Below are 15,298 nucleotides of genomic sequence, written 5' to 3' on the forward strand. Positions count from 1 at the left end.
GACAGAGGGTGGTGGTGGAGGGTTGTTTTTCAGACTGGACGCCTGTGACAAGTGCAGTGCCACAAGGTTCGGTGCTGCATTCACTACTTTTTGTCATTGCCATAAATGATTTGGATGCAAGCATAATAGGTACAATTAGTAAGTTTGCAGATGACACCAAAATTGGTGGTGGAGTGGAGAGTGAAGAGGGTCACCTCAGATTGACCACATGGCCAATGGGCTGAGAGTGGCAGATGAAGTTTAATTCAGATAAATGCGAGGTGCTGCATTTTGGGAAAGAAAATCTTAGCATGACTTATACACTTAATGGTAAGGTCGCAGGGAGTGTTGCTGAACAAAGAGAACTTGGAGTGCAGGTTCATATCTCCTTGAAAGGGGAGTTGCAGGTAGATAGGATAGTGATGAAGGCGTTTCCTTTATTGGTCAGAGTATAGAGTACAGGAGTTGTAAGATCATGTTGCGGCAGTGCAGGACATTAGTTAGGCCAGTGTTGGAATATTGCGTGCAATTCTGGTCTCCTTCCTATCGGAATGATGTTGTGAAACTTGAAAGGGTTCGGAAAAGATTTCAAGGATGTTGCCAGCGTTGGAGGATTTGAGCTATAGAGGGAGGCTTAACAGACTGGGACTATTTTCCCTGGAGCGTCGGAGGCTGATTGCTGACATTATAGAGTTTTACAAAATTATGAGGGGCATGTATAGGGTAAATAGGTAAAGTCGTTTCCCTGGGGTCGGGGAGTCAGAACGAGAGGGTATAGGTTTAGGGTGAGAGGGGATAGATATAATAGAGAACTACGGGGCAATTATTTCACACACAGAATGGTACGTGTATGGAATGAGCTGCCAGGTGATGTCGGGGAGGCTGATCCAAGTGCAACATTTAAGAGGCATTTGGATGGGTGAATGAATAAGAGGGGTTTGGAGGGATATGGGCCGGGTGCTGGCAGGTGGGACTAGATTGATTTAGGATATCTGGCCAGCATGGACGGGTTGGACTGAAGGGTCTGTTTCCATGCTGTACATCTCTATGACTCAATGACTTATATTGATCTCGGTTTTTTGTTGCACCATGCTGGTGAGAAAGTCCAAAGGGAAATTCTCCATGATTTTTTCCCATGTGCATCTGTGTAAGATACTCTGGGCAGGCCCAGGAAAAGAGAAACCGGGTCCATCTCCAATTCGGTCCCCAAGACCCACTCTGCCACACCTAACACAGTGCTCCAATATATACGAAGCCTGCAGCAGGACCACATGCAATGAGTAAGAGTGCCTGTAGTCATTCTGCATTTAGGACACGCTGAAGATAATCCCACTTTGAATTTTGAGATAAAATCTGGGGTCAGATAGACCCTGTGAAGAATTTTCAACTGCATGGAATGGGTCCTATTTCAGATCAAAATCCTTCGAGCATTTTCACAAATATCACCCCATGTCTCCGAAGAGATCTAAATCCCCAACTCTCTCACACAGACGTCACGACGCTGCACAGTCTTGTCTGCGGGGACACTCTCCAACAAATGGTAAAGGGTACTGACAGAGAGTGTATTCGTTACAATAATCACCTGCTTCTCTGTAACGGATCTACAAGTGTCTTTTAAAATTGTGTTTTTTAATTAAATCTCTAATCTGAAAAAAAAGCAGAAGAGGTCTCCACTAGGTAGTCCATACTTACGAGTTATTTGATCAAACGGTATCATTGTTTCGCCCTCAAGTAACACGTGGTGGCTCGGTGGTTTGCACTGCTGACTCACCGCGCTAGGGTCACAGGTTTGGTCCCAGCCTTGGGTGACTGGCTGTTTGGAGTTAGTATATTCTCAACTGTGTCTGCGTAGGTTTCCTCCCACTGTCACAAGCATGTGCATGTTAGATGACTTGGCCATTGCTCAATCGCTCATAGTGTTCCAGGATCTGTAAGTTGGGGCATTAATCAGGGTAAATATCAGATGGTAGGGGAATGGGTGTGGGTGGGTTACTATTCAGAGGATCGAAGTGGACTTGCTCGGCCCAAGGACCGGTTTCCACACTGTAGGGATACTACTAATTCTAAATCACCCAAACAAGTTATCCCCCTCGCTGCCCACAGTTTAAACCTGGAATCCATTTTCTCCGGTCTCCCAATTTTAGGGGTAAGAAACATTGTTTTGGCTTTATTGCCTCGATCTGACGCATTGTCCTTCAAGTTTTAACAGTATTGATAATCATTATTTTATGACAATATTCCATAAATGTTGTCATTTTATCTAAGAACAAGAGACAAATAAGGGCTCACTTTGTCTGAGAGTGCTCAATGTCTAGCCATATGGATGCCGAGACCTCAGCGGCCCAGGCACTAACATACGATGAAAAATAACTCAATTGATTGCTTTTAATCGGGGAGATCTACTCCTCAGAATCTGTGGGACAGTTGCAATTTTGTTAGCTAGATAAAGAATCACTTATGGTGCCAAATAAAAGAGCTAAATCAGCCATTATGTTTCCGAAATATCTGCCTGGGAAACATCATAGAAAGCAATCGAACGAGGTTCAGGAAATGAGGAAGGACATTCATTTTAATAACAGCTATCTGACCGAGCCAGGATATTGGAAATGCCTCCCATCTTTGAAGGTCTTGTTTAATTTTGTCAAACAAATGGACATAGTTCACGTTAAATAAATGATCAAAGAAAAAGGTAATGAATATATTGAAATAGGGAACCCACCCCCGTGACCATTTAAAAGGAAACCAGGATTTTCCCTCAGTATCAGGTATTTCCCTAAGACCTCCCATAGGCGTGGCCTCCAACTTTGTAAAATTAATCTTATCGCCCGGAAAGGCAACAAGCGAATCAATGCATTGCATCACATGAACTACCGAAATTGCTGGATTTGACAAAAACATAAGACCCTAATCTGCACACAATGTAATCTTTCGAGACTTCGATCCCACCTCTGGGGCAGATATGTTGGCATCCCTACGGATGGCCTCCGCCAGTGGCTCAATCCCCAACGTAAACAAGAACAGCAAAAGGTGTCAACCTTTGCGGCTGCCTGGAGAAATACTGATATTACTGGTTGCCACAACATTAGTGAGAACGCAGCCAGAGGATCGCGGTAAAGGACCCTCACCCACTTGATAAAAACTTTGCGTAGACCAAACCGTTCTAATGTACAGAAGAGATCCGGCCAGTCAACCCAACCAAATGCCTTCTCTCATCTAAAGAGATCAATAATCCCTGGACAGATTGTTGTTGACACACTTGGATCATATTGAGTAAATTCTTAACATTGTAGGAATATCTGCGGCCCTTTATAAAGCATGTTTGGTCCTCTTTGGGAACGGAAGGCAGCAAAGTTTCCACCTTAATGCACGGATCTCAGACAGGATTTTGAGACCAAAATTTAAAAGTGAGATTGGCGTGTAAGAAGCACAATCCTCCAGGGTCTTCCTTTCTTCAGCATCAGAGAGATATGAGCCTCTATTAAGGATGGAGGGAGGGGTTTGTGACTCTATGAGTGACGGAACACATTAAACATCAGCCCTGACAATAGATTTACAAATTATTTATAAAATTCACTAGGAAATCCGTCAGGAAGGTGCACCTTTACATTCTGAAGCTGCTTCACATCCTCCTGCGCTGACAATTCAGGGATACTACTATTCAGGGGTTACCCCTGGAAGACCCAGGTTCTTGAAAAATGACTCCATCTTAATCCAGCTATCCTCAAAATGTTCAGTCTGAAATAATTCGTTGAAAAATCTCGGACAGGAGACTTTAATCTTTTTGGAATTGAAGGTAAGGATCCCAATACCTTCCCTAATTGAAGTAATGGCTTGAGAGGGGCGATCGTTTTTCTGGCAAGATAGAATAAATACCTGCCTGAATTATCACCATGTTCAAACAGCCTTTGTTTTACAAAAGTAAGTTCCTTCTTGGCTGTCTGTGTGAGAGTGGAATTCACTGTAGACCGAAGCGTTGCAATCCTCTGCAGTTTAGCCACTGAGGGACAATCACAATATGCACTCTCGGCTGCCCTCAGCTTTGCCTCAAACCAGCGTTCCTGCTTCCCCTTGGCAAAAGCCTTAGCAATTTCCCATAGAGTGGATGAGTTACTGGTTGAATCTGAATTAATGGCTAAGAAAGATCTGAATTCATTGCGGTGGTCAGCCCAGTAGCACTGCTGCCTCACAGCGCCAGAGACCTGGGTTCAATTCCTGCCTCAGGTGACTGTCTGTGTAGAGTTTACACATTCTTCCTGTGTCTGCGTGGATTTCCTCCCCCAGTCCAAAAATGTGCAGGTGAGGTAAATTGGCCATGCTAAATTGTCTGCAGTGTTAGGTGGGTCAGTGTGGACTTTTTGGGCCAAAGGGCCTGTTTCGACACTGTAAGTAATCTAATCTAACGACTCAATTAACCAACTAGTCTTAAGAATAAAGGGATGCATTAGCTCGTGTCTCGAATCTATTATATTGTCCTTAATCTTAATCAATAAGTATACTGCTTCATGGTCAGAAATGGTAATATTCCCAATTGTGCAGGATGCCACCGAATCTAAGATTGTTGCAGAAATGGGAAAGATATCAACCTTCGTGTGGCATTTATGCCGGTTAAAGAAGAAAATAAAATCCCTACTCGTGATGTGGATCTGCCACCAGACATCCACCAGCTCTCATTCTGCACACATATCCACTAATTGCTTACATTATAACGAGGGCATCTTTGGACATTCTGTCCACCGTGGGGTCCCTAAGACTTTTGAAAACTTCTACAATAATGTGCCACGATGCAAGATAATTGAATTTGGAAAATGCATCTACCAGGAATTTAAGAGGGTACGCTGGGAGTCGGGGGTGGGGGGGGGGCGGCAGTAAACATTCAAAATACTATATTCTTTACTATAGTTCAAGGCTTTGGGTATTATGAGCCTCCCGTGAGTGTCAAATACAATCTATTTGGTTAAATGGAAGATTCTTTTCATCCATTATGGCTTCTCCCCTCCTCTTAATATTAAAAGACGAGAAATAAACCCGATCAAGCCCGACCTACTATAATGTTAAATGTTCCTTGTCATCAAGGTGCATCTCCTACAACAGGACAACATCCACCCTCTCTTTTTAAGACTAGAAAGTAAATTTTTCCTCTTTTCTAGCCAATGACTCCCCTTAATGCTCCAGGTAGACCATTTAAGCACATCATTATCCAGAACACACTGTAGCAACATTTGAACTCGAGAGAGGAAGAATACGAATTACTGATCATTCATAAACAAAGTCTCATAGAGCTTAAAAACTACACAAACTAAGATTACTGCAACTGCCGACTCTCAAAACTTTCAAAAACTAAGCATTTTAAGTAAATGACTGGGATGGAGTGGGTTAGGGAACCACTTTGCCCGTGCTGTCATGCAGAGTCCAACAAAGCAGACCTTCCAGATCGCCACCATCTTGGATTTCCCCGTAACATTTTATCGATATTATGATTTCATTTTGCATTACATTCCTGGATGTGCTGGAGCAGTGTGATTTTTTTACCACTGTCAGCATTTCCCCAACACTGCACATTACTGCCATTCCCCGTTAATCCTTTACTCCGTTATTCTTTATGAACCTTCTGTCTGTGCCTCAAACATATTCAATATCTCTGCCTCCATTGCTCTGCAGGGAAGAGAGTTCCAAATACTCTCACCAATGAGAAAAAAAAAAATCTTCTTCTGTGTGAGAGATTATTTTTGTCTCCTTACCTGAAAAAGAATATATTAAATTGGAAGCAGTTCGGAGATGTTTCACTTCATGTATTCCAGGAATGATGGTCTTATATTATGAAGGCTTTAACAGGTTACTCTTGGAATGAGAGGCGATCTTATTGAAACATACAAAACCTAGAGGAGAGTGATCAGATAGATACCCATTGGGTGTCCAAACTTCTTGTTGTTTTTATAGAATCTCTACAGTGTGGAAGCAGGACATTCCATCCATCATGTCCACATTGACCCTCTGAACAGTATCCCTCCACCCCCCCCACCCCCGGTCCTGCACCCCTACTCTATCTATGTAACCCGGCATTTCCCATGACTAACCTATCTAACCTACACATCCTGGGCACTATGGGCAATTTAGCTGCATATCTATGGACGATGGAAGGAAACTAAAACACCCCCCACTCTATCCATGTAACCCTGCATTTCCCATGACTAACCTATCTAACCTACACATCCTGGGCACTATGGGCAATTTAGCATGACTAATCCACTCTAAGCTGCATATCTATGGACGATGGAAGGAAACTAAAACACTGGGAGGAAATCCACACAGACATGGGGAGAATGTTCAAAATCTACATAGAGGGTTGCCAGGTTGGAACTGAACGCAGATCCTTGGTGACGGGAGGTATCAGTGCTAACCACAGATCTACCATGCGCATCCGTTAGTTCTATTAGTTAATTGTGGCTAACTAAAGAAATCTGCCTGACTTGTTCCTTTCACTGAACCTGACTCAGTCTGAGAACTTTATCTTCGGCCATATCACCAACCTGGTTACATTTAAAATTTGGTGTCAGCAGTGAAGGAATGGGACGAGAAAAGCAAACAGTGACACCCTCCAACATCCGTCAGAGCAGGAATTAGGATAAATCCACAAAGTGGGATTTCAGTCAAGTGGGAATTCTCTTTCCCAGAAGTTTGGGATTGCTGGACCTTTATATTACATCGAAGCTGGCTTCGTTTGATTTTCCATGGACATTTGAATCAGGGATAATGGTGCACGGAAAGAAAAGTGCAGCTGTGAACACAATGAAATGAGTCATGACCTTATTTACTGGTGGAGTAGTGTGAAAGGGCCGAATGGCCCACTTGTGCCCCTCAGCCCGATGTTCTGATGTTCCATTCAGCCCTCGGACATGCTAAACAGGGGCAGATCGAGGCCACTCCGATGGTTAGGTGCAGTTTTGGAAATGTACTTGAAAATCCAGGCCGGATCAGGAAGTGACCACCACCCCAGCCCACAGTCCCTGTTTCCAGGCTTCCCCTCTCTGTAACTTCTGCTCCAGATGTGGGTCATGTTGCAGACCCCGATACGCTGGGAATACAGCCACATACCCCACCCAGGGTTAAAACAACAAATCCTCTGCTCTCCCTGAATGCAACATTGTTCAACACGATTTCCACCAAAATAACCAGTTACTTTCCAAAAGCATAACATGTGAAATTAATGAATAGGAACAGGAGTAGGTCAATCTGCCCCTCAAGCTAACCCTGTCATTTAATAAGAACATGGATGATCTCCTCCAGGGAGAAAGTGAGGACTGCAGATGCTGGAGACCAGAGCCGAAAATTTGCCGCTGGAAAAGCACAGCAGGCCAGGCAGCATCCAAGGAACAGGAGAATCTACGCTTCGGGCATAAGCCGTTCTTATGTGCTGGCCTGGCCTGCTGTGCTTTTCCAGCGGCACATTTTCGGCTCTGATCTACTCCAGGGCTCAACTCCACTCTCTTGCCGACTCCTTGTATTTCTCCATACCTCTCTGAGTTAGGGAATGCCAGACATTCACTACCTTCGGACAGAAGCCATGACTCTGCATCTCAGATTGAAATCGATGTTCCTTAATCGGTATCTGTATGATCGAGTTCGACACTTTGCTCAAGAATGGAAAAAACTTCTCAACATCTACCTTCTCCAACCCCTTTCTGTGTCTTGTAGGTTTCAGCATTATCACTCCTCATTCATTTAAACCCCAATTAATTATCGCCTTAGAGATTCTCAATAACACAACCCTTTCTTCCCAGGAAACCGCCTAATGTACCAACCAAGTTACTTGCTGCATCAGCATGCTGACTTTATGTTTCATACACAGGAAGACTCCAATGCCTTTACTGTTCCTTTTCTGGAAGTCCTCTCCATTAAGTAACAGCCTGCCTTTTGATTCTCAGTGTCATCCTCAAACTCGGATGTATATTGCACTCAGCTCCCTCCTTCAGGCTGTCAGCATAGATTGCAAATAACTGATGCCATCAGACTGATATTTGTGGTACTCCAGCAGATAAACCTTTACCATAAAGATCCATTAATCCTGACTCTCCGATTTCTGTCGTAACCACTCATCATTCCATGGAAATACAGTATCCGACGTCCGGGAGCTTCTGTTTTGTGTAAGAACTTTTGTTTTGTAATACCTTGTGGAAAATCTCCGGAAAGCCTCGTGTCCACTCGATCCCCTTTATCAAGTCCGTTGTTACATTTTCAGGCATCTCCAGAAATACTTTGCATTATTTTACAGGACAAAATATCATTTCCCTTTCACACAAAACCACCCTGACTCTGCGCGAAGCTTTTCTAAATGTCCATGCTGGCCAGGTTTTCCAACCTATACTAGTCCTATCTGTTTTCATTAGGTCCATGTGCCTCTAAATGTTTCCCATTCATATGTTTGTCCAAATGAGTTTTAAATGTTGTAGCTCTCCTTGCATCTCCCACTCTTCCTGTGGAAGCTCATTCCATACCCACACCGCCCTCTGTGGAAAAAAGCTGTCCATTAGTCCCTTTGAAATCTAGCCTCTTGCACCTTAAACCTATTCCCTCTATGTTTGGATTCCCCTACCCTGTGGAAAAGACCTTGGCTATTCACCCTAACCATACCTCTCATGATTTTATAAGTTTCTATAATGTCACTCCTCAACATCCTGCACTCCATCTGATGTTAACTTCAAGAACAAGCGTTTAAAGATAAGCACTGCAAAATTGAAACAATATTAAAAATGACAGGTAACCAACACTCAGCCCAAACCTCATACTGTGATTTGTTTTTCTCCATATTACAATACTAAGGCAGCATGAAACCCTTACTAGTGCCAATAAGGAGTCAAGCACCTGAATTCCTTTATCTAAAGGGGGTGATGATGACGACAGTGAAAACGTATCTGTGGCCATATCTATATAATACCACATGGTCAACATTCTCCCTCCTGGCCTCCGTATAACGTTGTGTGGTTGTGTCAGTTTTATCTTGCATTCAATAGAGAGAACCCCTTTCCCCATTCACACCTTAAATTTGACCCGTTATACAGAATACTTTCGTTCACCACTCCAAAAAGACCGTTTTTCATTTGCCACACCCTCTTTTCCCTGCCACCCATCCTCCACATCTGGCAAGTGATTAAAAGACAATTTTGCAATTGTATTCAGTTTTGAAGAATTGTCACACTGGACTGGAAATGCTAACTCTGTTTTTCTTTCTCTGCAGATGTTGACAGACCTGCTGAGTGTCTCCAGAAATGAATAGGCGCAGAACAATTTTTCAATTAAATAAATAATTATGGATACTGGAAATAAAAATAAAAAACCTTTATAGAAGTTTCACTGGACCTGAAAGTTTAATTCTGCATTCACTCCAGAAAATTCTGCAACATCTTTAAGCAATTTTTCAGCAATTTCTGTTTATGAACGATTTCCAACGACGTATTGTCAAAGATGCCCAAACATCCTGTCCAACATAGAGTGCCGTACACTGGGAACTGAACAGTAACGCATGGTGACAAGTTCCTTGACTCTGAAACTGCATAAGGCTGGCATTACTGATGCTGCAGAGCTCTGAATCATGGTCAGGGAGAAAAACAGAAGGAAACACATTCACTTCAAATACAGAAGATGACATTACTGAAAGGAAAATATTCAGATTAGTACCTTAAAAGGAGATTGTTTATGTAACAAATTGGAGGCGTGACACCAAAGAAAGACTTCCAGCAGAAAGAGAATATAAAAAGGAAATATTTCCGCATCAGAAACCAGAGTAGGTCACTGAGTGCAGGGCTGATGGGTGAATAGGTCTCGGTGTGAAATGGGGGGCAGTCAGTAGAATTGAACTGGAGATATTGCAGCCAAAACTAGGTTATCATCTGATGCTGTCGATTTCAATGACAATCTGTAACGTTTCCCCCAGGATAGACCATCCATCTACCATTTCCATCAAGCCGATCCATGGGTCAGTGACGAGTGTGGGTGAACATGGTCAGGTCAGAATCATGTGCACCTAAATCTGATGACAACCGATTAAAGGTACCGCACTTGACTGGTTACACTACGAACAGCAGGATTAACATCTGATACAAAGAGAGAGATGATCCCAAGACTAACAAATCAGATATAAACTCTCTCGTCCTGTCAAATCCATGCATAAAAGTCGATGGACCATTAAACAACTTACTGGAGGAGAGGACTCCACAAATATCCCCATCCTAAATAATGGAACAGCCCTGTGCATCCATGTAAAAGATACAGTATCTGCACCATCCACAGCCAGAAGTGTTGAGTCGATTACCCACCTCACCCTCACTATGATACCCTCAGAATCACAGATGCCCGTCTTCAACCAATTCAATTCACTGCACTTGACATGAAGCAACAGCTGGACACTGTAGATACGACAAAGGCATTTGGTCCTGACACCATTCCTGCAATAGGACTGAGGACGTTTGCTACACAACAAGCCGTGTACCTGAGGAAGCTGTTTCATTCCAGCTTCAACTCTGACAACTCGCTGGCAATGTGGCTAATTAGCAACTGCAGTCCTCACTTTCTCCGAATGTGGGTAATTACTCAACTATGTCCCATCCCCTAAGAAGGGAATAATTACAATCGGACCGATTACCACGCCCTCAGTCCCATCACGATAGTCAAATTGGTTGGGGTTATTTTTGATAGAGTTGTCACACAGCACAGAAATAATCGGTTCAGTGTGGTTTCCGATAGGCCCCCATATGGAGATGGTGCTGTTGTGGAATTATCATTGGATTGCTAATTCAGACCAGGATAATTCTCTGGCAACTGGTGCAAGTTAAAAACAATTAATAAAATATCGAGATCTAATACCTGGTGTCAGTAATAGTGATCGTGTATGCAATGTCGATTATAGATGTCGATCTCCTTCCACAGTGTACTTTCAGGAAGTGAATCTCCCATGCTTTCCTGGTCTGGCCTAAAAGTGACTCCAGACACACAGACATGTTATACACTCTTCATTGGTCTCTGAAACGGGCAAGCAAGGTACTCAATTGTATCAAACTGCTCCGAGGTCTTAAAGGATAAACCCGGAGAGAACACCCGGCACCAGCCTTGTTATCAGAAAAGGGAACGGGAAACACAATCCCGTCGACCCTGCAGAGACCTCCTTCCTAACAGCTGAAAGCTTGTGACAACATTTACAGAGCTTTCCCACACACTGCACAGAAGCATCGGGAAAGGAATACGTCATACAACTCATTGAGCTTTCCCTATTCGAGTTAATGGCCGAACATCTCCTCAACGCAGTATTCCCCATACAATTTACATATCCCTTAATACGTTTAAATATTGTGAAACATAAAATGAGAACTGCTGTAGTCCATTCAGCCCATCAGTTTTGCGCCTCCATTCTATGTACAGGCAGTTCACTGATAACGCGTGTTGATTAAATACAATTTGGATTTAAAATTGGTTGGCTAATAGGAAACAAAGAGTAGTGATAAACGGCTCCATTTCAGAATGGCAGACAGTGACCAGTGGGGTACCGCAGGGATCCGTACTGGGACCAGAGCGTTTTACAATATATGTCAATGATATAGAAGATGGTATTAGTAATAACATTAGCAAATTTGCTGATGATACTAAGCTGGGTAGGAGGGTGAAATGTGATGAGGATGTTAGTAGATTACAGGGTGACCTGGACAGGTTAGGTGAGTGGGCAGAGGCATGTCAGATGCAGTTTAATGAGGATAAATGTATGGTTATCCACTTTGGTGGCAAGAACAGGAAGGCAGATTACTACCTAAATTGAATCAATTTAGGTAAAGGGGCAGTACAGAGAGATCTGGGTGTTCTTGTACACCAGTCAATGAAGGTAAGCATGCAGGTACAGCAGATAGTGAAGAAGGCTGATAGCATGCTGGCCTTCATAACAAGAGGGATTGAGTATAGAAGCAAAGAGGTTCTTCTGCAGCTGTACAGGGCCCTGGTGAGACCATACCTGGAATACTGTGTGCAGATCTGGTCTCCAAATTTGAGAAACGACATTCTGGCTATTGAGGGAGTGCAGCGTAGGTTCACGAGGACAATTCCTGGAATCGCGGGATTACCTTACACTGAAAGACTGAAGCGACTGGACTTCTATACCCTTGAAGACTGAGGGGGAATCTGATTGAGACATATAAGATTATGAAAGGATTGGACACTCTGGAGGCAGGAAACATGTTTCTGCCGATGGGTAAGTGCCGAACCAGAGGGCAAAGCTTACAAATACGGTGTAGATCATTTAGGACAGAGCTGAGGAGAAACTTCTTCAACCAGAGGATTGTGGCTGTGTGGGATGCTCTGCCCCAGAGGGCAGTGGAGGCCCAGTCTCTGGATTCATTTAAGAAAGAGTTGGATATATAGCTCTCAAGGATAGTGGAATCAAGGGTTATGGAGATAAGGCAGGAACAGGATACTGATTAAGGACGATCAGCCATGATTATATTGAATGGTGGTGCAGGCTCGAAGGGCAGAATGGCCTCCTGCTGCACCTCTTGTCTATTGGATTAATTATTCATAGTACATATGTGTAACTTTAACATGGTTTTCTGGCAGTAGGAATGAAGCCAACTTTATTAACCCTTCTCCAAGTTGTCTTTCATCTCCAAGATAGCAGACCCATGGTCTCCATAGAGGTCTGAAAGTGGTGTGGATTTTTTTACTCTTTCAGAATGATGGTATTGTGACTGCTGACCGGATTGTGTACAAAGTGATATTCAATGCAGTTTCACACAGTAACTATGCACGAAAGCGTTCAAAGTTCATTCAGAGCCTGTACCTCTCTGTCAATAGACATGGGGGCTCTGCACAGGCGTGTAAACTATCAGGAGTCAATCATCCAGTCAAAAATATGGAATTCTCACCCTATTCAGCTGTTTGGGATGTAATGCGTGTCCGTCCATAACCATCAATTTTCAACTTCTTATTCTCTCACAGTGCTACAGATTAAACACAGAGTTATGCCCTCTCTCCTCATTGTACCTTCATGCCAGGGTTTAGTCCGGTGAAACTCCTTTGCATTGTCTTGATAACAAAGAGACCATTATTTAAAAAGCTGACCAAATCTGTACACAATGCACCAAATACCCTCTCAAAGCAACACTACCTTTGGGAAAGATATACTCACTCTGGTACTTCAATCATTTTATACGAAGAGCCACACATTATTTACTTCCTGCCCTGTATGAGTTCTGTTAGTGACTTATGACTAAGGACATCCAGGTCCTTTTCATGACTAGATCTTCCGAACCTCTCACCGTTGAATAAACATAAAGAGAATGATGGTATTTGTTGTTCTCATTTGAATCATTTTTATACCTTGTGAACAGCTATTGCCCAAACGCTGATCGTTCTGATACCCAAAAAACCTTCAGTCCAGAAAAAAGAAATCACTACTCTTCTCAGATCTCCATTACCCAATTTTTAATCCAGCTCTACCTACACATGGACTCTAACCTTCCTCACTCACCCGTATTCAACTATGGCAAACATCTGCTGATAATTGAAATACCCCAGTCCCATTGGTTCTCAATTGTCGATGTCACAATGGACAGACTGCACAAACCCCAGCAGGTGGATCATTTCCCTTTCCTGAATCTAGGCCGAAACTACCATATCAGATTATTATTCTCCAAGTGGTTAGTTGTCACATTTCTTATAAAAGGTTACAATGTTTTTCTCACAGCTGACATCAAGCTTTTAAGTTTTCTGTTTTCCCTCTCCATCTTGTTTTAAATATTTAGGTTTAGAATAGCTGCTTTCCAGTCTGCAGGATCCTTTCCAGAATGTAACCAGCTTTGAAGAATAATCAGTAATTCTTTCACTAGCTCTGTTGCCACCTCCTCAATACTCTGGAATGTAGCTAATCAGATGCAGCAACTTATAAAACTTCAATTCAATTAGATTTTCGAAAGCATATTCTTCATTCATTCGAATGTTCTGCAGTTCCTCATTTTTACCAGTCCCTCTGTTCGCTAGTATTCCTGGAAGTTAGTTTCTATGCGTTCCCCTGTGGATATAGAACCAATGCATTCCGCTTAGCAGGCAGGTGACTTCTGTCAGCTCGTGATACGTCGGAGGACGACACTTCAGAGATGGTGCATATACTACTCAAGTCTGCTTGGAAAGTTCCAGAATGGAAACGGTTCACTTCATGGTGAAAGACAGCACAGTCCTACCGTGGTTTGAGAATACAGGTCGTACTGAAGTGAGGTGGGGGCAGGCGGGTGGTGTGTGTGTGACACAGCTCAGTGAGCATCTCATTCTTGAAACAAACTGGTTTCATACTTTACACCTGAATGGGACCAGCTTAGACAAATGTTTCTGCTAATCCCTGCTCCTCCCCGTGTCCAGAGCGTCCCTCCTGTGTAGTCTCAGTTCCGTTTGCTTCCCTTGAACCCAGACACTCTGTAAATGTAATATCCAGAGTGTGGTCCCCAGATCCTTGGGTCTCCCTGAATCAACTCAGCAGCTGACAATACATCCCGGGAACACCAATCATAGAATCTCCACTAACTTTCTAATGACAGCAGCAAGTCAAATCCCCACACCCATGGTGCACCCATTCAGTGTTGAAATGCCTCTGTCTCCTCAGTTTCTCTTCCTGCCTGAGAAAGCCGTTACGTCTCCACACAATCCCACAGTAACAGTTCCTCTGTCTAAAGATTCAGTTGACAATGTAACATTATGTTTCTCTATATCTCAGCAACTATAAGGACAGCACCAGTATTGATTAGGTTAGATTACTTACAGTATCGAAACAGGTCCTTTGGCCCAACAAGTCCACACCGACCCGCCGAAGCGCAACCCACCCAGACTCATTCCCCTACATTTACCCCTTCACCTAACACTACGGGCAATTTAGCACGGCCAATTCACCTAACCTGCACATTTTTGGATTGTTGGCGGAGTTGGTCACCACACTCAGAGAAGAGAGATAAAGGGAACATAATTCACTTTAAACAGGAACTTCCCGAAATGACGTAATATTCAGTAATATGGGAAAAGGGAACATGTTAGAATAACTTCCCATTCTATTTTCCTTCCCGTTCATCATCAGCAATCCTTCTGCTTGCTTTGCCTCTCTCTAGCTCTGTCTCTCTTTTGCTGAGCATTTCTCCATCCATTCAACACAAACCTCCCACTCATCCTTCCAACCATCCCTGATATAATAATATTATTTGCCAGTTGCATTAAATCACACTTAGTCCAGACTGTGCAAAAATGTTAAGGTTCTTTAACAAAGGTTATCAGCAAAATGAGGAAAATGAAATCTGGTGGTTTATGG

The sequence above is a fragment of the Chiloscyllium plagiosum genome, chromosome 37 (assembly GCF_004010195.1).
Source record: "Chiloscyllium plagiosum isolate BGI_BamShark_2017 chromosome 37, ASM401019v2, whole genome shotgun sequence".
Taxonomy (NCBI): Eukaryota; Metazoa; Chordata; class Chondrichthyes; order Orectolobiformes; family Hemiscylliidae; genus Chiloscyllium; species Chiloscyllium plagiosum.